Source organism: Triturus cristatus, chromosome 5_1, assembly GCF_964204655.1.
Source record: "Triturus cristatus chromosome 5_1, aTriCri1.1, whole genome shotgun sequence".
NCBI lineage: Eukaryota > Metazoa > Chordata > Amphibia > Caudata > Salamandridae > Triturus > Triturus cristatus.
The window spans coordinates 821,313,934-821,341,421 of NC_140587.1; positions in this window are offsets into that span (position 1 = coordinate 821,313,934).

Genomic DNA, 27,488 nt, shown 5'->3' on the forward strand with positions numbered 1-27,488 from the left:
ACCTATTGGCTATGCCAATGCTTGTTCTACTATGAACAGCGACCGCAGTTTTTGCATTTTTCTCAACCCCTGGAGCACGGGCAGTGGACCACCTTCCAGCTTCTAGTACCCCCTCCCCCTGTACTTTTTTGATAGGTAAATGTCAAGACACAATTTCTCTTAAAATATTTTTAAGGCACCTCCATTGCAAGGTTTAACCCCGATTTACGTATTATAGTCACCACTGATGCTAGTTTCAGAGGAATTGGGGCAATACTCACAAAAGAATGATTCTGGCAAGGCGGGCACGTTTGAGTCCCATTCGTTGACCACCACGGAGGAAAAGTATTCTGTCATCAAGCGGGAAGCACTTGTGTGGGGGTTAGAACACTTCAGGCATTATGTCTAGAGAAATAAAATTAGTTTGTGCGGTGACCACAAACCTCTTCCCAAAGTCCTAACTACTAAAGGACTTTATGGAGCTTCACCTAGACTAGCTTGTATGTCTGTCTGTCTTTTTGATTACAATGGACAGTATGAACCAGGTGCAGAGAATGTGATGGCAGATTTTTTGAGTCGTATGCCATTACCATTGAATGAGGTGTGTGACGATGTGGTGGAAGAATTTTTTGTGGCAAACGTTATGGAGGAATTTCAAGCCATTTCTAAAGAATGTAAGAGTGAACAGGATGAGCTACTTGAAAAGGTTTGCAGTATGGTTTCAAGGGGCTGGCTGGAAAAGAAGCTAATTCAGAAAGAAATATTGCCCTTTTAGGAAGTGAGAAATAAATTATCGTTTAAAGGAGGTTTGATCTTAAGAAATGGTAAAGTTATTCCTCCTGAGAACCAAGATTCTAGAATTATGTCATGGAGGACATTTAGGAATTGACAAAACCAAGAGCAGAGTAAAAAATTGGTGCTGATGGATATGGAAATAGAAAGGAAGGTCAAAGAATGCTTACAATTTTAAAACTGACTAATCCCAAGTTACCCTCAGACCACACCTACACCCCATTTCTAGTGTCGGTATGCCATGGGAAAATCTAGGTGTAGACATAATGGAGCCTATTTGTGAACAGGTGTTAGTTTTAATTGGTCACTTTGGGGCCAGAAGTAGAAACGTTGCAAAAAGCTGACACCAACAGTATTTTGAAATTCTTTCATAGGATTTACATGAGCGAGGGGTTGCTCAAGAGTATTTTGAGTGACAACGGGCCTCATTATTACATCTGATTGTTATAAGGCGTACTTAAAATGAAATTGTATTGTGCACAAGACTACTACTGTGTAGCATCCAGCAGGGAACAGAGCAGTTGAACATTTTAACCGTGTGATCAACGGAATCCTCCAACTAACTAGTAATAACAGCTAAGTCTAGAGGAGAGAATTGCTTAATACCGGGGGCATTCAGGATCACTCTGTGCAAGAGCACAGACTCAAGCCCTTTTGAACTTATGAGGGGGAGAACCCCAATGTCCAAGGATAACGGTTGGCTGAAAGCAGCGAGGGTGTATAGGTCACCAAACGGAATTAAAAGTAATTTGGAGAAAGCACAGAGTGTGCGTAAAAAGTATCAAGACTTAAAGCATAACAGCGCACATTAACATTGGGGATGCTGTATGAATAAAAAGAAGTGGTCACATTGGAAAGAACCAAAGTTCGTTTTCACAACCTCTTATAGTAGAGAAAAGTTTTGCAATTCAGTACGATTAAGTGATGGGAATGTGTGGTATTTATCTTCCATCTCTGTAAACAAAAGAATATCCTCATCTACAGGGCAAGGATGGTGGTATGAGACGAGTGTGAGAGTGGTAGTAAGAGGATGATTTTGACCTGCCTAACAACCTAGGTCATCAGATTCTACAGACGAGTGAAGGTACCTCTGCCAGACAATGACGGTACCACTACCAGCAATAAAATGAGCAGGGTGGCTTTTCTTGTAGTCAAACCAAGGGGATTACAGGATTGCATTTGCGCGTAGTACCAATAATTGAGGGGGTCCTAGCATATGCTTTTTTGTGTAAAATTACTCTTAGGAATGAACTCTTAGAAGGACGGTTTTATATTAAATGAGTTATCATTTACTGTTTGACTGCTGTGGAAGCTGATGCATACTTATTGCATGACCTTATTATTTCACTCACCAGGAATTTTTATGTTGAGCATTTCAGATGGCAAAGGGGGAGATGTGTAATGTTATTATCTTATACATATGTTCCGAATGGGACACATTACTTGGTGTTATCAACTGTATGCCATTGTCACCAGCTGGATGTTCTGGAATGTTGACAGAACGTGCAATGTGCAGCAAGTACTGCTGGAGCCAGTTGATTGAGTAGAAATGCTTTATTCAGGTAGTAATTCTTCCATGAGGGGCAGCGACCAATTGGCTCTGATCCCAGACCGTCCGCTGCAATCTTCACATGCCAGCATAGGCCTTACATTAAAATACATACACTTTTAAACCTCAACATGTCGCAGTGTGACTCCGGCTCACGAGCGTGTAGGCACGTGATGTCCATGAGCCACACCGCTTTATGCTACATCACCTTCCTCCTTTAAACAAAAAACATAACAATTATAGAGTTTGCAGCAAAAGACGTGAAGGAAGCAGAACAATGCTATAAACTAAAAAAAATTGAGGAGAACAAAAGAAAATATAAAGAGGAAACACTAGTATATCGCATAGTTCTTCAATTTCTCTCCTAATCGCACAAGACATAGTCCATGCTGTTGTGGGTGCATCACCAATGAAGGTGTGAGCACTTTCAGCTGCACTGGTGACAAACCCACAACCTGGGGTGGTCACCTCATTACCTCTAGCAGGTTGAATCCACTGAGTTGAATCTAAATTTAGGCCAGAACTTTTCTTCTGATTGATTGATGTTGGCCTGCTGATGAGATAGCCTCACTAGATTCCGTACATTTCACCAGCCTTGTCAGGCCATGCTTCCGTACACTAACTTGCAGGGTTGTCCAGCGGGGTGATGGTAGTTACTTGGTCCCTTAATTCTCTAGGTGCTATCACACTGAGCGTGAACCAAAACACAGCTGCTCTTGTGTGTAAGCACATTGGGGGAAAAACAGGGGAAGAACAGAAAATGCTGCCTGCTGCCACGGCCAGAAACTCTCTGGAGAAGGAGGGTCACCAAAGTACTGAAGAGGCCTCAGGGTTGTGCCGGATAGTCTGTATGAGACAAAGGAAAGAGGTTATAACCAGTCTATACACTTGTCACTTCCCTTACTTGCACCACGAGCACAATAGATCTTACCTACACCGCTCTGCGCACTGCTACTAGACCAAAGGCATGCCACTTCAACACCAGGCAGGAATTGGGGGGAAGAAATAAAATGGGGACCACACATCTGTGAGAGATTTGCTCGCAGAGAACAGTCCCTTCTCTACTCCAGGTGAGTACTTGGAAAACGATACAAAAGAAAATAGTCCCTGGAGCGGCCACTTCAACACCAGGCAGGAATTGGGGGGAAGAAATAAAATGGGGACCACACATCTGTGAGAGATTTGCTCGCAGAGAACAGTCCCTTCTCTACTCCAGGTGAGTACTTGGAAAATGATACAAAAGAAAATAGTCCCTGGAGCGAGTGCACTCTGAAGTGCTCCACAAGTTCCAAAAAAGAAAACACGAAAAGAATACTGCTAAATCCAAAGTCAGGGACGGAAGAGATCCGGAAGCCCCTTGTTACTTCACAGGAGCCAATACAGTCACTGAGTGATGTCCTCGACCGCCTCCAGAATGCCGCTTCAACACTACGGCGTGTTGGAGCGCAGCATACCTGAATTTCTGCGTTCTGCCGGTAATCCTTCTGGCAGACACGCGGGGCAGCTCTGAAGGCGTCGAGGTTACAGGCAAGGTCTTTCCTCCAGGAACAGGCGGTGAACAAGGAACACCGCTGGCTGAGACACGCTTCCCGTTGCAGAGCAGAGAAGCGCTCCCAGAGCAAGTGCGGAAAAAAGGGAATTGGAAATTCAGGAGCAGGAACACGGAACATGAAGAAGTTCCCAAACCCGGATCATAGGATGACAAGTGAAATTGGCAAGCACCGGGGCAGCGTATAGGAGGAGCTTATATCTTCCTCCTCCTCCAAATGGCTCCACATGGTGCCCATGAGCGCCCCAAGGAATTCTGGGGCTTGTAGTCCGTGAAACCCATTTGCTTGCTGGTCATACTGCAGTAGCGGATGTAGTGATGTGCATGACCCTCGCCCATATCTGACCGCGCCTCGGGATACCACCATGACAGTACCCCCCCACAAGGACCACTGTCTCAGCGGTCTGCCAGGTTTAGCGGTGAACCGATCATGGAAGCTTCTTAGCAACCGTGGACAATTGAGGTTTTGAGCAGGTTCCCAAGTTCTTTACTCTGGCCTATACCCTTTCCACTCAATCAAATACTGTACTTGCCCTCTAACTAGCCTGGAATACAGTATGTTCTGTACTTCGTACTCCTCCTCATGCTTGATCTCTATAGGAGGTGGTTTATCCAGTACTCATGTTTGTGCATGGAAAGGTTTTAGCAAAGACACATGAAACACAGGATGAATTCTCCTGGCAGGAGGCAAAGTCAATCTTAAGACCACAGGATTAATGACTTTTGAAACAGCGTAGGGGCCTATTTACTTGGGCTTTAGTTTATTAGTCCCCTTCAGGCGTAGATTCTTGGTTGCCAGCCATACCTTATCCCCCACATGATATTCCGGTTCCTTTACACGCTTCTGGTCTGCATAACGCTGGTCGTCGTTTTGTGCCTTGAGTAAATGTGCCTTTGCCTCTGTGAGGGTCAAACGCAGACGTGCGTGTTCTTTCTGTACTGAAGGATGCTTGGAGGTTGTTGGCCACTCGAAGGGAAGGATATTAGGATGGACTCCTGTCAGGCAGTAGAAAGGGGACCATCCCAATGAAGAGTGTTCCGCATTGCTGTATGCAAATACCGACATCCACAGGAGGGTGCTCCATTCCTCTTCGTTTTTTATTGAGAAACAACACAGATATTGTTCCAGGGTCTGGTTGAGGCGTTTGGGTTTGCCATCCATCTGAGGATGGTAACTGGATGATAGACTGGCATCGATTCTCATGGTCTCACACAGTGCCTCCCAGAAACGAGAGGTGAACTGTGAGTCTCGGTCAGTGATGATTACTGCTGGTATACCATGAAGATGCACAATGTGCTGTAGAAAAGATTGCGCTAGCTCAGAGGAAGACAGTAACTTTTGCAGGGGGCTAAAATGTCCCATCTTAGTTAAGTGGTCAACCACTGCCAGGACTACAGTATATCCATTACTTATGGGCATTTCCACAATAAAGTCAATTGATACAGTGTGCCATGGAGAGGGAGGAATAGGGATTGAGCGTAGAAGGCCTGTGGGTTTGGTATGACTAGATTTTCCCTGAATGCAGACGGCACACCTGTTTTCATACTGTATTCCATCCCGATGCAATGTAGGCCCCCAAAAGTATAGTGCAGTTAATGTAGTGGTTTTGTGTATGCCCATATGTCTCCCTACTGTGGAATTGTGTGTCCAGGCCAAGGCTTGCTTTCTGAGGGAGTCTTCTGGAAGGAAGAGCGCCTGAGCTCGATATAACAAACCGTCCTGGTTGCGGAGGTCAGACTCTTCTTGGACCCATGCCTGGTGGTCCATTGAAGCCACATGAGCCTTTAGGTCTGTCAAAAAGGATTCAGTGGTTATGGTTGCTTGCACCATGCCTTGGAATACAGCCTTTTGGAGGATTTTGGGTGGTTCTTCCTGTTCATCTGTTGTGGTTTCTGCGACTAACCAGGAAAGGGCATCTGCCTTGCCGTTCCTTAGGCCTGGCCGGTACTTAATCATGAAATAAAATCCAAGAAGAAGAGTGACCACCTTAGCTGTCTCGTGTCAAGGCCCTAGCCATCTTTAAGAACAACAGGTTCCTATGGTCTGTGAAGATCTCGATGGTGTGGTTGGCCCCTAACAAGTAGTGTCTCCATTCTTGGCATGCCCTTTTAATGACATGTAGTTCTTTGTCTCTTATGCTGTAGTTGATTTTGCTGGGGGTTAGCGTTCGGGAGTAGAATGCCTCAGGATGCAGTTGGCCGGTCTCTGGATGTCTTTGTAAAAGCACCCCTCCCAACGCATACTGGGGTGCATCAGTTTCCATCATGAATGGCAATTCAAGGTGTCTGAGGATAGGAGCTTGTGTGAACTTTTCCTTTAGTTCCTGAAAGGCTTGTTCAGCTTCACCGGTCCATTCAAAAACCGTGTTTTTTTCGCAATAAACAGGTGATAGATTGCACTACACAAGAGAAGTCTTTGATGAACCTCCTATAAAAGTTGGTAAAGCCTAGAAAACTGTGCACACCCTTTATGTTCCTGGGGGAGGTCCACTGTGTAATAGCCAACACCTTGCGTTGGTCCATGCGTAAGCCCTTATTATTTATTACGTATTCCAGGAATTCCACATCAGGGACATGAAACAAACACTTCTCCAATTCAGCATATAGAGAAAACTTTTGCAGTCTGGCTAGCACCGCCCGGACATGCTTCACATGTTCAGGCAAAGATGCAGAGTAGATGAGACTATCGTCTATGTATAAGATACAGAACAGGTCAAGATAGCCACGCAACACTTCGTCCATGAAATATTGAAAGGCAGCTGGAGTGTTGCAGAACCCGAAGGGCTCATACAATCCGAACTTAGTCCGAAACGCAGTCTTCCATTCATCTCCGTTTCGAACGTGGACCAAATGGTATGCTCCACTTAGATCCAGCTTGGTGCAGATACAGGTCCCCTTCAGCTGATCCAACAACTCTGGGGTGAGAGGCAACGGGTAACAGTTTTTCACTGTCACTCGGTTAAGTGCTCGATAGTCTATACAAGTCCTGAGATCTCCCTCCTTCTCAGGGATGAAGAACAAAAGTGAGGAAGCGGGAGATGAGGAGGGCCGGATAAAACCGGACTGGAGGTATTCATCGATGTAATCCCTCAGATGCTGCGCCTCAGGTTCCGTCAAGGTGTACACTCGACTGCATGGTATTGATGCTCTGGGTATGCGGTCTATTTGGTAGTCGTATTCCCGATGGGGTGGTAGCTGGCTGGCTTGTTGCTTGCTAAATACAAGGCGCTACTGATCATAGACTGAGGGTAGTGCTATGACAGAACAAACAAGGGAAGCCTCACATCCTGCTGCCAGGTATCAAGACGGCGGTTCCTGATACTTTAGTTGCTGAACACTCTCTTCCTTGCAATGTCTTTTGCAGAACTCGGAGTTCATGGTCACAGAGCGATCAGCCCAGCTCACCAAAGGATCGTGCAGAGTCAACCAGGGCATTCCCAATATTAAACGGAATTGAGGCACGTCAATCAGATCAAACTGTATATACTTGTGATGTTCTTCCCCAAACTGCATCCATATGGGCTGTGTATGGTACTTTACGGGTCCTGAGGTTAAAGCGGTTCCATCCACTTCTTTCACGGGTTCTGGAACTTCTTTCTCGATACAGGGTATGTTCAATTGTCGTGCATACGATTGATCAATAAAGTTGCCGGCGGCACTGGAATCCAATAATGTTGATACCTTGTGATATTGTTCGGTTCTCAACCTGAATATCACATCCACATTGAGGTGTGCTACTGTTGTCTGCAGAGTATTGGCCATGCTGGGGGAGATCTCGACCGGGATTAACCTCGGATAAGGAATCTCAATCTTATCCGAGTCACTTAGATTCCCGACTGCATGCCCAAGTCCCCGTCGTGTTGCAGAGCAGCTTGCATGCGTGCCCTTGGTGTCTTTTCAGCCGCTTTCGTTCGAGCCTTGCATTCATTTAGAAAATGTCCCCATTGCCGCAATATAAGCAAACCCGTAGTTTTCTTCTCTTTTCGCGCTCTTCTGCTGTTAAAGGGCCTCGTATGCCATTAATTTTCATGGGTTCCACGCCATCGGTTAACCGAGATCCCTCTTCGGTAATTGGATTAGGCCGAGGAGGGAAATACCGGGGCTCAGTCTTCTCTCTATCCCCTTTTCTCTCCTGAAGGCGATGGTACAACTGCACTGTGAGGTCAATTAGTTCTTCACAGGACTGAGGCATGTGTACTACTTGAGCAAGGGCGTCCTTTAATTCTCCCCTTAACCCCTGATACAAGAGTGAGGCTCTTTTACTCTCTGGCCAATTGGTTTTAAAAAGCAGTAGGTTAGGAGGTCTTGATTGCCTTGTTTTAGGGTAATCAGTTCTTTTTCCAGTGCCTTGTGATGGAACCTCCGGTCAAACAATCTACGCATTTCGCTGCAAAGCGCTGGGTAGTCATGGAGTACAGGATCGTCTTTCTCAATTAGCGGAATAGATCAATTGGCTGCGTTACCCCCAAGGTATGTCTTGAAAAAGGCGGTTTTGGCCTGGTCGCCATGAAATACTGCTGGTTTGTAGAGGAAGTGCAAGCGATACTGGTTTAAGAACATTCCAAACTTCTTTGGATCACCATAAAATTGTTCAGGGGGACCGAGTGGTAGCTGTGGTTGCTGTAGCACGTTGATCTGAACCATGTGACCTTCTCCCTGTGGGTAGGTATGGCTGGCACCAAAAAACCTGGGATAAGGGATGGGTCATCCGACCCAATGGGAGCACTGTGTACCGGGGGCACCCCTCCCCCTTGTGTGGGAGGTGGCAATGTCCATTCTTTAGTGTACGACCTAGTGCTACTCTCTGGTTTCCCTTGTCTAGCAAGACCTGCCATTTCCCGGCGCACTGACCCCAATTCTTTGCGCAGGTCCTGGTTCTCTGCCCGAAAAGCGTACACCTCTATCTGCAACGTAGTCACTGCTTCAAGAACAGTGGCCAACATTTTGTTGGTTTCCATCACCCAGGCTGTACAGTATTCGTGGGCTTGCCAATCTGTCAGGCCACGTTCCAGTAGACTAACTTGCAGAGTTGTCCAGCGGGGGTGATGGTAGTTGCTTGGTCCTTAATTTCTCAAGGTGCTATCACGCTGAGCGTGAACCAAAACACAGCTGCTCATGTGTGTAAGCACCCCGGGGAAAAACAGGGAAAGGGGAAGAACAGAAAACTCTGCCTCCTACCACAGCAGCCACGTCCAGAAACCCTCTGGAGAAGGCGGGTCACCAAAGTGCTGGAAGAGGCCACAGGGTTGTGCCGGATAGTCTGTATATAACAAAGGAAAGCGGTTATAACCAGTCTATACACTTGTCCCTTCCCTTACTTGCACCCCCGAGCACAATAGATCTTACATACACTTCTCTGCGCAATGCTAGTAGACCACAGGCATGCCACTTCAACACCAAGCAGGAATTGGGGAGGAGAAATAAAATGGGGACCACACGTCTAAGAGATTTGCTCTCAGGCAACAGTCCTTTCTCTCCTCCAGGCGAGTACTTGAAAAACAACGATACAAAAGAAAATAGTCCCTGGAGCGAGTACACTCTGAAGTGCTCCACAACTTTCAAAAAAGAAAAAACAAAAAGAATACTGCTAAATCCCAAGTCCGGGACGGAAGAGATCAGGAAGTCCCTTGTTACTTCACAGGAGCCAATACAGTCACTAAGCGATGTCCTTGATCTCCTCCAGAAGACGAGGAAGTCCAACGTACATGAAGGCAAACGCCGCTTCAACACTACCGCGTTTTGGAGCTCAGCATACCTGAATCTCCGTGTTCTGCCTTTTCCTCACCATGACAAGTTTTTTGATCTGGATGCCCTCTTCAACCTTGGGGTATGAAGGAAGGGGTACGACTGAGTGTTGCCACCACCCTGTGCCATTTTGGCCTGTTTCACCTCAACCCTTGGGATGGCTTTCTCCTTAACCATCACACCAACATCTGTTTCCTTGATGTCCAGTTGATCCTTCTCCAGGTTGGAAACAAAACAGACCGAACTTTCCTCCGCCTCAACCTTCACGAATGGAGTAACACCTGTGGTGCAATGCGGTGTTGTGTTATACTCCCAGACTTTCTGTTTGAGAAACTGTTTCATGTCCACTACAGCTGCAATGGCGGTTTGCACACCTTCCTTTATTACCTTGTTCCCTCTCTCCACCAGAACACCGTTGTTGTGTTATGCTCCCAGACTTTCTGTTTGAGAAACTGTTTCATGTCCAATCCAGCTGCAATGGCGGTTTGCACACCTTCCTTTGTTAACTTGTTCCCTCTCACCACCAGACCATTGGAAGATGGTGAGTAAAGTGCGACCTGTAGTTGCTTGACATCATGTTTGGCCAAATATTAGATCATTTGCTCTGACACGAAATGTGACAGATTGTCTGTTTCTAAAGATCTGGGTGGCCCTTGCATAGAGAATATCTACTCCAAATATTTGATTGCTGTGTCTAGAGTTCACAAAAGAAAAATATAACCACTTTGAAAAGTAATCAACCAATAATATTGCAAATCTCATTTTCTCTGGTATGGTGACATAAGGTCCTGAAAAGTCGAGACCAAGTTTGTCCCAGGGCGAGTTGTGAAATGGAACAGGACGCAAAGGCGTCTTGTTCAACTTCTAGTGTTTACCTGAAAGTAAGCACTCTGGACACTTGTCCACTGTCAGTTTCACCTGGCTATCTGAGGCAGGCCACCAGTAGTGTTCCTTGATACACTTTCATGTCTTAGCGGTGCCTAGATGCCCCTGATGTGCCTTGGAAATGATAGAGGGGTGCATTTTGGGGGGGGGAACATGTAAATCACCTCTCAAAATCATCCCATTGACAAGTGACAGCTTGCTCGCTACTTCTGCAGGTGTTTTTAGATCACCCTGTAAACACCTAACAGGTCAACCTTCAACAACGTATGTGCAAACTTGTTTCACCACCTCATCCTCTTGAAGTACTTTTGACCACTCATCAGCTATAAATGTGGACTCCCCACCTTGGAAAGCATGAGTAGCATCAATGAAGCAACACATTCAATGTCCTCATTGTCATTACCTTCATCAAACTGGCAATGGCATCCAAGAAAGGCAGTCTGCCCTGAATTTTTCCCCCCGTACACATGGCTGATAGTGAGAGTGTATTTGTGTAGTTTTGTCACAAGTGTGGTCAACCTTGCTGATATATTGGTATGAATGCCCCCTATAAAGATGAAAACTAAGGGTTTATGATTCATATGAAGTTCAAACCACCTGCACCAGATGTACATCTTGAACTTTTGAACTGCCCAGATGCATGCTCCTCCCTTTCTAGGGTGCTGTACTGTTTCTCAAAATTCTTGACGGATCTGGAGGCAGAAGCTATAGTCTATTCTTTGCCGCCTACTTTCTGGCTCAAAACAGACAGCTCGTAGCGCCTGAAGACTGACAGCTACTGTGATTTTTAAGTGCAGTCTTCCCTGAATGCAAAGAGTTCTGGTGCTTCTACAATTAAGTCTTTTACCTTAGCGAAGGCAGTTTGTACCTCCTCAGACCCAAAAATGTCTGCCCTTTCCCAAGTAAAAAAACCTGAGGGGTTTTACTGCTAGGGCATGTCCTGGAACGAAACGTACATAGTATTCGACAAGACCTAAAAAGAAGCAAAGCGCATCAGTGTATGTGGGTGCGCTGCCTCCTTAACCCTTTCGCTGCAGCGGGAATTCCGCCGCAGTGCTGGGGGGGGTTGGGGGGCAGCGCGGTGGCGCTGTGCTCATGACGGAGCCACTCCGTCATGAGCCACGGTTGAGCTGTGCTCATGACGGAGTGGTTCCGTCATGACTCCGCCCAGTTGCATTGTCCCCCCGCACATGCGGGGAAACAGCGCCGCGTGGGCGGAGCGGCCGCCAACGGCAACCGTGGCTCCGTCATGAGCAGGGGAGGGGTTAATGGCCTTCACCAAAGAACATTTGGGTTGGATGCCAGATTCTGATAGAGCGTGACCCAAATTTTCCAATAATTTGGTGGCAAATTTACACTTGCCCTCCCTAACCGTCTTGCCCCTGTGCATTGGAATAGACAGTACCCTGTCAAGAATGATATTGTCTTTTTCTATAGATTCAGCGAAGACCAGTATATCATCCTGGTAGGCCTGGGCCCTTTTTATATCAGCAAGAAAAACATCCATAAGCTTTTGAAAGAGGCTGGCAGCTGATGTCAGCCCAAAAGGTAGCCTTTGATATTTATAGGCACCAAAAGGTGTGTCAAATGCTGCCAGCTCCTGAGGGGCCTCATCAAGGGCAAACTACCCAAGTTAGCCAACATCTCCTGTATCCTAGGTATGGTTTGGCAGTCTACTAAAATGTTAGCATTCAGATTTCTCAAGTCAGCACAGAGCCTGATCTTGCCTGAATTTTTTTGTACAACTACGACTAGAGCCACCTACTGTGGTGACTCTACAGGAGCTAATATGCCTTGGGTGCAAAAATCTTTAAGCATTTATTTAAGCTCTCCTCTGACAGACAAAGTAATTTGTCGTACCTGAAGAAGAAGTGGTTTAGAATTCGGTTTGACCCTGATACCATGCACAAAACCCTAGACCGTCCCAACTTGTTCACTGAAGAGCTCCTTGTGCATATCCAGAATTGCCTCAAGCGGTTCCTCCAGGCTACATATTGACTGCACAGGCACGTCGCTAACCGCTATAGGAGTGTATGAACCAGGAACTAGGTATAGACGTTTTGGGCTGGAGCCTGCCAGCCAATGATGTTCTTGCCTTTGATGGCAACAAACACTTTGGTAATGGTTTCTCTACTCAGACACTGTATTTTAGCTGTAAAGAAACCTAACAAGTCTATGGGTTTCTCACCAAATGTTTTAGGATTAACATCAGATGTAGTGAGAACATTCTCCGGACCCCATTTATTATAGAAGGTAGTGTCATGGAGGATAGTGATTGGTGAACCTGAGACCGCCATTACCTGTAAAGAAAAGTCATCCATTAATGCTTCACAAGTAGAACCTTTAACAGATGTGCACAACATATTACAATCAACAGTCAAAACCACACTTCTGATCAACGTTACTGATGCCCACAGGAGTTTTGCCACTCCTGCACACCACTTCGAAGAGCCCTAATTTTTTGCAAGACTTTCAGCATTTGCCCACTGCAGAACAACCATGAATGGTTCTTACATCTGCATCGGTAACAGTACGTCAAAGCTTTCTTTGTATTTCCCCTCTGTGCAGAAGGTTTTGCTTTACTGAAAACTGCACACAAGGCATCACTTTCCTGTCCAGGAACTGTGGTTTGAAACCGAATAAACTCTGAAAGCAGGAGTCAACACTTTTGGGGGAGATTAAAGACCTCTATACTCTTGGCCAGTACAAGCGGTACATAAACACGCTCTTTGTACTTATAATCCTTGCTTACTGGGCTGGCAGTAAAAGAGGCATAGTTACTGCCAGCCTTGCTTCTCGTAGGCAACAACTATAAGTACAAAGTGCGTGTTTACGCACCGCTTGTAGGTTTTCAAAACAGATCAATAAAAGGCATTGTCATTTACAATGCCAACAGCTCAAATTCTTGCAAATGTGAGACCTATTACATTGCAATTGTGTCCAGTTGTGTGACGCAAGGAACATTGTGTACAGTTGTGTGGGAAGTAACTTTATGGCATTGAGTGAAATTATGCTAATAGATATTATGTGGCAGAGTGTGGAGTGTATTTATATGGATCATAGCTATGTGGCATAGAGTGGTTTCAAGTGGGGGTGAATTTATGTGGTATTGAGTAGAGTGTAATTATGTGGTTGTGGCTACCTGTCGTTCATATTCTAGTGTCCTCTAAGTATTACATGCTTTAGATGACTTCTTTGCACATTCTGCTGCTATTTGTACAGGTTAAAATACAATTTTTTAAATTAATTTTTTTAAAGATGCTCAGTCGGCCATTCCTCAATTAAGCAACTATTTCATGAATCATACCCAGACTGACCATGGGGTCTCACGACAAGTTGTCAAAAATGTGCTGAGCTGTCAGCCCTAAACTACCTTACTTAAATGCGAATGTCTGTTCAGAACAGTAACTGCCCGCAACAATTGCCACTAAGTGGTTTTCAAACAAATGAAACCAATGTGGCCACTTTATGGTATGCTTGCCTGGTTGAGAAAAAAAAGGGAGGAAGTCGAGTAATTTGATGTGGTGTGGCCATACTAAAGGAAAAGGCAACAAAGCTCTTTTGAGGTAAAACTGTGAAAAACAAATATAATAAAGTTAGCAAGAATCTTCCAAGTAAACAAGTAAAAATGTAGTAGTTAAAATAGAAAACCTGCTAATAATAGTAGGTGTGGTTACCAAGGACCCCTCCTTGTAGTACAGCGAAACGGCGGAAGATACAATAACACATGCAAGTCACGGCAAAGACAAAGTACCTGTGTGAGCCAAAAATGAAATAGATATCACTGGGGTGCCAGGACAATCCACAGAGCAGGTGAAGATTCCAGAAGCCCAGAACACCATACGTCAGTTGAGATCACTGAACTTACCTCAAGTGTGTGGTCGGCAGTGTGAAATTAAGCAAAACACTTGAAAGAGGCCAATCCAAGATGGCTGCTGCACGTGATGTCACCATGTTGCTTGCTGTGTGCTGGGGAGCTCTTGCTACCCAACGGATACTGAGGAACTTCGATTTCTGATCGCGATCGAATCGACCCGCCATTTTGTGTTGCCATCACTCAGGCAGCACGGCGAACAAAGTCTATTCTGCTTTTTCTGCAGCCTGGTGTCGAAATACGCTGTCTGCCTCTATTTGCGAAGCTGGTGTTAGGACTGGCCGAGGACACTAATCCCTGTCTGGCTTTTCTAATCCCCGTCTCAACTATCTGTTGGTTCACACTATTCTCTTCTGACTTTATCTTATCGTCTGGCCTTCACCGTCTTCTGCTAGCATTCTCTCGTTTCACAACTGTCCTCCAACACACACAAACGTATCTCGCCACCTGCAAGTTCGTTACGAACCTGTTAATAAATTAGATTGAGGGAGGGGTGACAAACATAATTGGAGGAGAGGTTTCTTCGAGTCATCTGACACTTTTGTTTTCGTTAATGTATATGTTTCCATATAGTATTTAAACTTGTGCGCCACAGAGTGAAGTGGCAGTCTCCTGAGAACCTACCTTGTGTACTTCTGGGATAACTGTACTAGCTGCAGCTAAATAAATCTGATCTTCTAACGCCGACAGAGTTTCCCGTGTCTCTGTGTAGCTGAGCAGGAGAACTCCGGAGACTAGGGCGTACCCTGCTCCGCCAGGCCCAAAAGGTTCTGGTTCTTCAACTGGCGCCCAACGTGGGGCGGCTTCAGTGGTACCGGTTCTGCCTGAAGGTCGTGAGGAACCCCGGAAGAAAATTCCGGAGGGTTCGCGAGCCACATTAAGCGACCCCTGTATGTCGAAAGTGGTCTGAAGGTCTTTTGCAGCACGGTTACTCCTTCCTGACGGCTACTAACAACCGCTGCCCTGACTGCCGCCCTGCTTTGGCCCTTCCTTTGATGATGTATGGTAAGGCGAGACGATAGACGGGCCTCTGTTGGTGGGAGAAGACGTCCTTAGTTAAGTATCTTCGTGGGTCGCACCCACAATTTTTGTTCTTTGGTTATTTTGGTATTTGTAGTCCTTAGATTCGACTATTGCAATAGCCGAAGCCGAGGGTAAGTGCATTTGTGCTGCGTAAACTGAGTTTTACCCCCTTGAAGTTTGTGAACAGTCCCGTGATATCACGAGATGCCTGGTCTGACTAAGTTTGGAAGAATTTGTTGTTTTGGTTGTAATAGGGATTCCTGACTTGAGGACTCTTGTCCGATTCCTTCGGTTGGAACTCCCACATATGAGCTCTATTCGAAACATGGTATTGGCCCCATTGCCTTTAGCGAGACATGGATCCGATACACGAAGAAGATGATGTTCTAAAATGGCCAGAAAAATGGTAGTTTTGATCCTGATGTGCTAGACAATTTGCAAACCGTTTTATTCAAAAGAAAAGCCCGGCCGGCAATGTTTGACTCTTTCCGCCTTTGGCGTAAGGAAGCCAAACAGAAAGAAATTAAGCAAGCAAAACAAGATAGGAAAGCACAAGGTATGACAATTATACATGCTGCCCAACAGTTTAAAGACGATGAAATTGATAATGCGACTGAGATTTCAGAAAGACAGCATCGCATGGCGATAGATAAATTCTAGCCGGTGTTGCCTGTTTCCCCTTCTGATAATAAGAAAGATATAGAAGAAGATCCCCTAATGTCCCACTTATTAAGGTTGCCTCCGCCCTATGCACAAAGTGCCAATGCACCTCAGCTGTTACAGCCTGTCCAGCTGCCAGCGGTACCTCCGCCTGTTCCGGCTTTTCCGCATTTGCTTCCTCCAGTATTACCGCCTTTGCCGGTTATACCGTTGGCTTCAACTTCTTTGCTCTCATCTCCTGATCTTAGATCTCCTTTGCCTTCTGCTCCTCCTGCAATTATCGGTTCTTCTCCTGTCAGTTCTCCTAATACTTTGTCTCCAATTCTTATGTTTAATTCTCCGTCTGTGCGTAAGCGTCTCACAGACAGTCACTGGTATTTTATCTCCTTTCTTCGAAGCTTTAAATGTGTCTCCGGCTTTTTGCTCGAAGACAGTCTCGTAGTCAGTTCTCAGATTTTGAAGAACGAGAAAAGTTGGACTCTCTTGCACGTAAATGGATCAAAAAGGGTCCTCAACACAGTGTGCTTGATCTTATGCCTACTTTCTCGCAATGGAACACGCCTACGCAAAGATATGTTTTTAATGTAATGTGTGATACTCTCATTAAAGAATGGGAAGATGTGAGTTCGAGTCCAATCCCACAAGATCTGTTAGATGTTCAAACTGATTTTGATAAAGGACTTATTGTGGGTTCCAAGGTGGAGAAAGCTGTAAGGACACTTATTTCTTATAGATCCTTATTGTCCTCTCAGGTTTTCCTTGATTCTGATCCGTCAGTTAAACTAACATTAAAAAATTATCCTATGAGAGAGGTTCCTCCAGTATGGAAGGAAGAGGTTCCAGCAGCAGGCAACGTACCACTTATTCTTGCTCATTTCCAACGCATATGGGTACATGTCCCCTGAAAGAGATCTGAAGTTTTAGCCCTTAAGCAGACTCTACCGGATCCTCGTAAAAACCCTGCAGATTATTATAAAGAATTGTCACAGACAGTTGATTCTTGCATTATGAACCTAGCTGATATTGATATGCTAATGGGAAATGTAGTTCCACAGACAATATGGGCTAAGATTCGTAGAGAGGATCACGCGCAGGAACTAGGTGCTACTTGGGATGTTATAACTACCACTGATAGAGACCCAATGGGTGGTGCAAAGCCTGACGCTTTGATCTCTGAACTTCCTGGTAGGATTATTACATTAATGAAAACTATGATGCCTGCATTGAGAGTTAATTGGGATAAACTAGCAGAATGCAAACAAAAGAAAGATGAAAGTGTCTCTGATTTCTTTACTCTTTTCGAGGAGACCTTTATTGATCACAGTGGTCAAGACATGGCTACAGAGGGTGGACAGCGATTATTTGTGGACAAATTCGTATTTAATCTGCTTCCCGAACTGTCACACAAATTGAAAGATTCTGAAAGTTCATGGGCTGTTTCTTCCTCTGCCCAGATATTGGCTACTGCGCAATATTATGAAAACAGGGATAAAGAAGAAAAAGAAAAGCAAGAGAAAAAGACGAAAGAATGAAAAACGAAGGTTCTCTTGCAACAAGTCTATCCTCCTCGTTATGCTCAGCCTCAGTCTCAACAGCCTCCGCAGTTTCAGAGGTTGTATCAAAAACCTGAGCCATGCATTCCGCGACCTTTGTTAGGACCTAATCAATGTGCCTATTGTAGAGAGGAAGGTCATTTTAAGAATAGTTGTCCGGTTTTATTGCAGCGCAACGGAGCATTATCTGCTCCACAAGGTCGTGCTGGCCTCCAGTCAGCAAACAGAGGTAGAGGTCGGGGTATGTTGACTCAAGAACAGCGTGCCCTTCCTTCTCCCAATTCCATGAACTACTTCGATCAGCAGAATGTCAGGTCTGCACAGTATTACAATGAAGACCATTATATTGAAGGCGAGAATGAAAGTCTTCATGCTAACTAGGACAGCCATGGACAAAGTAAGGGAGTTGTGTCGATTCCAGTAGATCAGAATGGACCTTATGTTAACGTCACTACAATGGGTGTTTTAGAGCCATTTCTTCTAGATACTGGGGCAATGAGAAGTTCTATCATTCATTCTAAACTCCCTGGGGCACCTTTGTCTGGCTTAACAAATGTTTCTGTAGGATTTTCTGGCGCCCCTGTTCGTAATCCAGTTTCTTGTCCTTTGCCTATTTCAGTTGGTCCTTATGATTTGGAAGCTCCACTTCTGTTAACGAATGGTTGCGGTGAGAATCTGTTGGGTCTAGACCTATTGAAAAGAATGCATGCTACGATATATTGTTCTCCTTCTGGTGTACATCTTACTTTAGGACAAAAATCGATCTCTCCAATGTATTTGTCCAAAGATCAGTTCCCACCTGAATTGCTTTCCCTTCCGGTGACGCTTTGGGCCATGGGTCCGAATGATGTGGGTTGTCTTGAGATACCACCTTATGTTGTCACCCTCAAGCCCAATGTTGAATTACCGCGCATCCCGCAGTATAGAATTTCTGCTGAAGGTGAGAAAGCACTTTTGGAAATCATTCATGATTTAATCCAGAAGGATGTGGTTGAAGAAACAAGAGGTAACACATGCAATAGTCCTATTCTTCCTGTTCTTAAACACACTGATCCTTCTCAACCACCTGTATATCGTTTCGTAATTGATCTGCGGGAGGTAAATAAAATTGTTGTACCGCAATTCCCTGTTGTTCCAGATATCACTGCTCTGTTGACAATGATACCTTCCACAGTGACTTGGTTCTCTGTTATCGATCTAAAGAATGCCTTCTTTAGTATTCCTATAGCAGAAGAGAGTAGGGACATTTTTGGCTTCTCTCTTGGAGGCCGAAGCTTCCGGTTTAAGCGCGCACCTCAGGGCTATTGTGAAAGTCCCCACATTTACAGTCAAGCTTTAAAATGTCCTCTTGATACTTTTCATTTGCCGTCTGGTGCTGCTCTTATACAGTACATGGACGACTTGTTAGTCGCCGCCGATTCAGAAGATATTTGCAAAAATGTCACTGTTGCATTATACGCCATTTGTTTAATCTGAATCATAAGGTTTCACCTTCCAAATTACAATATGTTTGTCGAGAGGTTACCTACTTGGGTCATCTCCTATCAAAGGAGGGACGACGATTGACACCAGAACGAATTCAGGCGATTACGCAAATGTCTGTGCCATCCACACAAAGGGAGATACGTGCCTTTCTGGGTATCACCTCTTATTGTAGGCAGTGGATCCCTAACTTCTCTCTGTTGGCCAAACCTTTACTGGCACTCACTTTAAAGGATACGCCTCAGCCCCTTCCTTGGACTGATGAGTGCCAAAAGAGTTTCACTGATTTACGCACCGCTCTGTGTTCTGCTCCTGTCCTAGGCACCCCTGATTACACTAAGCCTTTTACGCTCTATGTTCACGAGAGAGAGGGTTGTGCATTGTCAGTTTTAACACAGCAATTTGGAGACAAACAGCGGCCATGTGCCTATTTTTCGGCTACCTTAGATCCTGTAGCTAAAGTATTGCCCAGTTGTCTCAAAGCGACAGCAGCAGCAGCAATTTCTATTTGACAGTCTGCTGGAGTGGTGCTAGATAATACTCTCATTGTCATGGTACCACATGCAGTGGATACCTTATTAAACAGAACGAAAACGCAGCATCTTACGAGTGCTCGTCTAACTGGATACGAGCTGACGCTTTTGGCTAGTCACGTACACATTAAACTATGTAATACCCTGAACCCAGCTACTCTGTTGCCCCTTCCAGATGAGGAAAGTGTTGAGGAGCAACATGATTGTTTCTTCCGTACTGAGGAAGAGACAAAAGGAAGAATTGACTTGAAAGACACACCACTAGAGAATCCGGATGGAACTCTATTGGTAGACGGTTCTTGTTTTAAAATGCCTAATGGAGATACAGTCTCAGCCTATGCTGTAACTACTTTACATACAGTTATGGAAACTGCACGCATTAGACACAGTTCAGCGCAAGCAACAGAATTGATAGCATTAACAAGAGCTTGTGCATTGTCAAAAGGGAAGAGAGTGAACGTATACACTGACAGCCAATATGCCTTTGGTGTAGCGTTCAACTTCGGACGTCTCTGGAAGGAAAGGGGTTTTCTCACTTCACATGGCACCAAAATACAACATGGCCAGTTAGTGACTGATCTCCTCGAATCACTTGCCTTACCCACCCAAATAGCAATTGTGAAGTGTAGTGCGCACAAAAAGATTACAGACGATGTTGGCCGAGGAAATGCATTTGCAGATGAAACAGCGAAAAAGACAGCGAGAGATGCTACAAGTCGAATGTATGTGGCGGGTCCTGCGAATTGGGTTAGAGAGAGAGGAATGTATGAGGATACATTGGAAAGTGTAAAAGCGATTCAGAAAGAGGCTTCAGAGAAGGAGTTAAGCAAGTGGGAAGAAAGTACAGGAATGTTGGATGAGATGGGTTGTTGGGTGGAATTATCTGAACATCAACGTTGGCTGTTACCAGATGCCTATGTACTCCCAGTGGTTACTATGGCACATGGTCCAGCCCACTTAAGTGCAAAAGGTATATGCAAACTTCTAGCTCCAGTGTGGAAAAATGAACAAATCCCAAAATGCGCAGACAATGTAGTGAAACATTGTATTATTTGTTTAATGTACAACCCGGGAAAGGGAACCCCAACTCCAGCAGGTCACTTTGCTCCTCCGACATATCCATTTGAGGTGTTGCAGATCGATTATATTCATATGGAGCGATGCAATAACCTCAAATATGTTCTGGTGGTAGTATGCGCCTTTTCAAGATGGATAGAAGCATACCCTCTAAAAGATAACACAGCCTTATCCACAGCTAAAGTTCTACTAAAAGAATTCTTCTCCAGGTTTGGTTTGCCGCGCATTGTCTGGAGTGACAATGGGAGCGAATTTGTTGGCCAAGTCATGCAGAAAGTTTATGTGGGTCTTGGTATCAAGCAAAAGTTCCATGCGGCAAATCATCCACAGTCAGCGGGTTTAGTAGAATGTTACAACGGAACCTTAAAATTAAAACTATCAAAGGTTCAAGCGAGTACAGGACTCAATTGGCCCGATGCTTTGCCATTAGCTCTGCTGTTCACCAGAACCTCAGTACACTCTCGTTTGGGACTTAGCCCTTACGAAGTGGTTTTTGGACGCCCGGCTAATGTATGGGGAGTCCCTCGCCCTAAGAAATACTCAGACTTGCCATATCCAATGTTGATTGACTACCTGCATGATCTTACGACTAAATTGCGTGTTCTCCATCAACAGGTTCAGAGTGCTCTGCCGGAGGCCTCCACAGACCCAGGTCATTCCATTCGACCAGGTGACTGGGTCTGTACCAAAAACTTCCAGAGGACAAGGAATTTGGAACCCAGATGGCGGGAGCCCCGGATGGTTTTGCTCACCACGAGAACAGCAGTTAAAGTCGAAGGAAAGAAAAATTGGATTCACGGTGTGCATTGTAAGAAAGTGCCTTTGCCTTTGCCCTACGATCAATGGGTACGCAGGGGAATTGGTGACTTTGAAAGTGAGAAGGTTCCACGATTCGTACCCTTTAGTGATGCACACCTAAATGGGACACTGTCTGAGAAAGAGGACGACGACATTCTGCAGGAAGCAATACCATCACATCGCCGCTTAGATACGACTAATCCACGAACATTGTTCCAAGATCAAAACACTCCTGGGAAGAAACGATACCATTTGAGACCTAGACCAAAGAACACTTAAGATTTTTCTCTCTTGTGTAGTATTCTGTCCCGGTTGCAGGGTCACGGTAGGAGTCTGAATTGCGACCTGAGTAGTGGCAATAGGCCTGCAGGACTTGCAGTGTCATAGGACGGCAGACAATCGTGATTGAGTGATCGAGGAAGATTGCCGTGAGCATCCATTAGAAAGATGGAAAACTACACTAGGGAAAAGAGAGAGAAAAGATGAAATGAAGAAAAGATCCTGTAAAATAATGTACAGTTGTTTCAGTATAACTTTATGTATTATTATATCATTGTGTATTGCTTTGGCGTTTATAGGTTGGATTATTTATGCTCTGCAGCCAAAAGTTGTCTCTCCTTCTTCTTCCTCCCCATCTTCTTCAACTGTCTCTCCACATCTCTTTCATACTCTTCCTCCACATGAACTCATTAGAAGAACTGAATATTATAACAATTCTTTCATCCAGTTATTACATCAACATCAGTTAGTGGTCAATACGACTGACTGTTGGGTGTGTGGACTTATGCCACATACCACAGAGAAAGGAATGCCATATTTAGTTCTCCCGTTTTCTTATGAGGGTTCTGCTTGGGCTTATTTTGTCATCTTCTCCAATGCTTATCAAAGCAAATTCAGACGATCTGTTAGTTCACATGTTAGTGATCCGGATTTTAGTCATAGTTCTTTGATTAAGGGAATGGTAGCTATGGCTAAAATCATGGAAAATAGTAAAATCTCCATTGACGAAAGAAAAGCGTACACTAACTGGAACGTCACCCAATATATGTCTAGTCTTAGTGATAAAGTTAAGAAAGGAAAGTCTTCACCGATTTGGACTATACCAAATCAGGGCAATTTCTGCTTACAGATAAACGATCGCTCTTCTGACACTATACAAGGAAATAACTGCTCCCACACGTACGTTTATTCCTCTCAGAACTCGCCTCCTCTAGTGCCGTCCCAAGGCACCTATTTCATTTGCTATAATAGGGCTTATACGTGGTTACCAACGGGTTTCTCCGATACTTGTTATATAGCTTTCCTTCTTCCCCCTACTTACACAGCTTCCGCAAATCATCATCGACACAGATACGGCAGAGGGATTATTGATTCGAAGGACACAGCAGGACAAGAGGGAGGAGATTTCCTCAAAGGATTTCTTCCCTTCTGGGGTCCCATGGCTAACAGCAGAAATATAAGGCAACTGGTTTGTGTCGTAGAGACCACAATAGACATCACTGTAGGAGCCTTAAGTACCATCATGGCAGAACTACAGGCGGATCGTCTTATGACCTTACAGAATCGAGTTGCCTTAGATTTTGTTCTCGCAGATCGTGTTGGAGTGTGCAAATTGATCGGGTCAAGTTGCTGTATTTTCATACCTAATGACGCTCCAACAGTATACCAAGCTATCTCCAAGTTGCACATAATCTCTCAGTCTATTCACCAGGACGAAGGAGATTGGTCTTTTACGGAGTGGTTTTGGGGACTACTGTCCAAATGGGGTTGGAAAGCATTGACATTTCTTGGAATAATTCTGACCATTATTTTCTCCTGTTGCCTTTGTATGCACTGTGGTCCCGCTATCTGTGTTACAACAAACAAATGATGGACGGAATGCTGACAATGCAGACATTCTCCCCCAGTCAAGAGATCTGGGTTAAATCCATCGTTCTTTTGCCCACTACGCCACCCCAGTTTAGACATGGCCATATGCAAATCAGTCTTGACCCTGTGCCTCATGGGAACAGTCCAGCCCGAACTGCCAAGCCATGTCTTCCCTGGACCGGAATCAAGCATCCTAGGACCGGTTTCTGGCCATCAGCCAGGATAGCTTGACTCCAGTGGCGTAGTGAGCACGGGTCCCACGTCTGGGAATACCCATCCCACTTAGGGCGAAAAGCGTTACAACAAACAAATGATGGACGGAATGCTGACAATGCAGACATTCTCCCCCAGTCAAGAGATCTGGGTTAAATCCATCGTTCTTTTGCCCACTACGCCACCCCAGTTTAGACATGGCCATATGCAAATCAGTCTTGACCCTGTGCCTCATGGGAACAGTCCAGCCCGAACTGCCAAGCCATGCCTTCCCTGGACCGGAATCAACCATCCTAGGACCGGTTTCTGGCTATCAGCCGTCATCAGCCAGGATAGCTTGACTCCAGTGGCGTAGTGAGCACGGGTCCCACGTCTGGGAATACCCATCCCACTTGGGGCGAAAAGCGTTACAACAAACAAATGATGGACGGAATGCTGACAATGCAGACATTCTCCCCCAGTCAAGAGATCTGGGTTAAATCCATCGTTCTTTTGCCCACTACGCCACCCCAATTTAGACATGGCCATATGCAAATCAGTCTTGACCCTGTGCCTCATGGGAACAGTCCAGCCCGAACTGCCAAGCCATGTCTTCCCTGGACCGGAATCAAGCACCCTAGGACCGGTTTCTGGCTATCAGCCGTCATCAGCCAGGATAGCTTGACTCCAGTGGCGTAGTGAGCACGGGTCCCACGTCTGGGAATACCCATCCCACTTAGGGCGAAAAGCGTTACAACAAACAAATGATGGACGGAATGCTGACAATGCAGACATTCTCCCCCAGTCAAGAGATCTGGGTTAAATCCATCGTTCTTTTGCCCACTACGCCACCCCAGTTTAGACATTGCCATATGCAAATCAGTCTTGACCCTGTGCCTCATGGGAACAGTCCAGCCCGAACTGCCAAGCCATGTCTTCCCTGGACCGGAATCAAGCATCCTAGGACCGGTTTCTGGCTATCAGCCGTCATCAGCCAGGATAGCTTGACTCCAGTGGCGTAGTGAGCACGGGTCCCACGTCTGGGAATACCCATCCCACTTAGGGCGAAAAGCGTTACAACAAACAAATGATGGACGGAATGCTGACAATGCAGACATTCTCCCCCAGTCAAGAGATCTGGGTTAAATCCATCGTTCTCTTGCCCACTACGCCACCCCAGTTTAGACATGGCCATATGCAAATCAGTCTTGACCCTGTGCCTCATGGGAACAGTCCAGCCCGAACTGCCAAGCCATGTCTTCCCTGGACCGGAATCAAGCATCCTAGGACCGGTTTCTGGCTATCAGCCGTCATCAGCCAGGATAGCTTAACTCCAGTGGCGTAGTGAGCACGGGTCCCACGTCTGGGAATACCCATCCCACTTAGGGCGAAAAGCGTTACAACAAACAAATGATGGACGGAATGCTGACAATGCAGACATTCTCCCCCAGTCAAGAGATCTGGGTTAAATCCATCGTTCTTTTGCCCACTACGCCACCCCAGTTTAGACATGGCCATATGCAAATCAGTCTTGACCCTGTACCTCATGGGAACAGTCCAGCCCGAACTGCCAAGCCATGTCTTCCCTGGACCAGAATCAAGCATCCTAGGACCGGTTTCTGGCTATCAGCCGTCATCAGCCAGGATAGCTTGACTCCAGTGGCGTAGTGAGCACGGATCCCACGTCTGGGAATACCCATCCCACTTAGGGCGAAAAGCGTTACAACAAACAAATGATGGACGGAATGCTGACAATGCAGACATTCTCCCCCAGTCAAGAGATCTGGGTTAAATCCATCGTTCTTTTGCCCACTACGCCACCCCAGTTTAGACATGGCCATATGCAAATCAGTCTTGACCCTGTGCCTCATGGGAACAGTCCAGCCCGAACTGCCAAGCCATGTCTTCCCTGGACCGGAATCAAGCATCCTAGGACCGGTTTCTGGCTATCAGCCGTCATCAGCCAGGATAGCTTGACTCCAGTGGCGTAGTGAGCACGGGTCCCACGTCTGGGAATACCCATCCCACTTAGGGCGAAAAGCGTTACAACAAACAAATGATGGACGGAATGCTGACAATGCAGACATTCTCCCCCAGTCAAGAGATCTGGGTTAAATCCATCGTTCTTTTGCCCACTACGCCACCCCAGTTTAGACATGGCCATATGCAAATCAGTCTTGACCCTGTGCCTCATGGGAACAGTCCAGCCCGAACTGCCAAGCCATGTCTTCCCTGGACCGGAATCAAGCATCCTAGGACCGGTTTCTGGCTATCAGCTGTCATCAGCCAGGATAGCTTGACTCCAGTGGCGTAGTGAGCACGGATCCCACGTCTGGGAATACCCATCCCACTTAGGGCGAAAAGCATTACAACAAACAAATGATGGACGGAATGCTGACAATGCAGACATTCTCCCCCAGTCAAGAGATCTGGGTTAAATCCATCGTTCTTTTGCCCACTACGCCACCCCAGTTTAGACATGGCCATATGCAAATCAGTCTTGACCCTGTGCCTCATGGGAACAGTCCAGCCCGAACTGCCAAGCCATGTCTTCCCTGGACCGGAATCAAGCATCCTAGGACCGGTTTCTGGCTATCAGCCGTCATCAGCCAGGATAGCTTGACTCCAGTGGCGTAGTGAGCACGGGTCCCACGTCTGGGAATACCCATCCCACTTAGGGCGAAAAGCGTTACAACAAACAAATGATGGACGGAATGCTGACAATGCAGACATTCTCCCCCAGTCAAGAGATCTGGGTTAAATCCATCGTTCTTTTGCCCACTACGCCACCCCAGTTTAGACATGGCCATATGCAAATCAGTCTTGACCCTGTGCCTCATGGGAACAGTCCAGCCCGAACTGCCAAGCCATGTCTTCCCTGGACCGGAATCTGTGACCTTTGTGCTACTATGTGCATCCCGAAACCCAAACCACAAGTAACAGAAAACATAAGAATGATGTTACAGCAACAGCTCGATGACCTCATGGCTATCGACATTGACTCAGATTAGTATCTTGCCTGAGTTCTGGCAAAAGGAAGGTCTGAGGGACTTCGATTTCTGATCGCGATCGAATCGACCCGCCATTTTGTGCTCCGCCGTCATTTTGTGTTGCCATCACTCAGGCAGCACGGCGAACAAAGTCTATTCTGCTTTTTCTGCAGCCTGGTGTCGAAATACGCTTTCTGCCTCTATTTGCGAAGCTGTTGTTAGGACTGGCCGAGTACACTAATCCCTGTCTGGCTTTTCTAATCCCCGTCTCAACTATCTGTTGGTTCACACTATTCTCTTCTGACTTTATCTTATCGTCTGGCCTTCACTGTCTTCTGCTAGCATTCTCTCGTTTCACAACTGTCCTCCAACACACACAAATGTATCTCGCCACCTGCAAGTTAGTTACAAACCTGTTAATAAATTAGATTGAGGGAGGGGTGACAAACATAATTGGAGGAGAGGTTTCTTCGAGTCATCTGACACTTTTGTTTTCCAATCTCTCCTATTGGTTCTGTCCTGTTTTCCAACTTTCCTTATTGGCTCTTTCTTGTATGTTCTGGGAGTGTGTTTTTGTTAATGTATATGTTTCCATATAGTATTTAAACTTGTGCGCCACAGAGTGAAGTGGCAGTCTCCTGAGAACCTACCTTGTGTACTTCTGGGATAACTGTACTAGCTGCAGCTAAATAAATCTGCTCTTCTAACGCCGACAGAGTGTCCCGTGTCTCTGTGTAGCTGAGCAGGAGAACTCCGGAGACTAGGGCGTACCCTGCGCCGCCAGGCCCAAAAGGTTCTGGTTCTTCAATGCCTTCTCCAAAATCTGGCGCAGGGTTGCTAGGGTGCTCTCCAGAGCTTATAGCAGGGGTCACTGGGAAGCGCAGGGGTGCCTCATAGAAACAGACACAAGGGAGGCATAATGAACGCTGCAGGTGCAG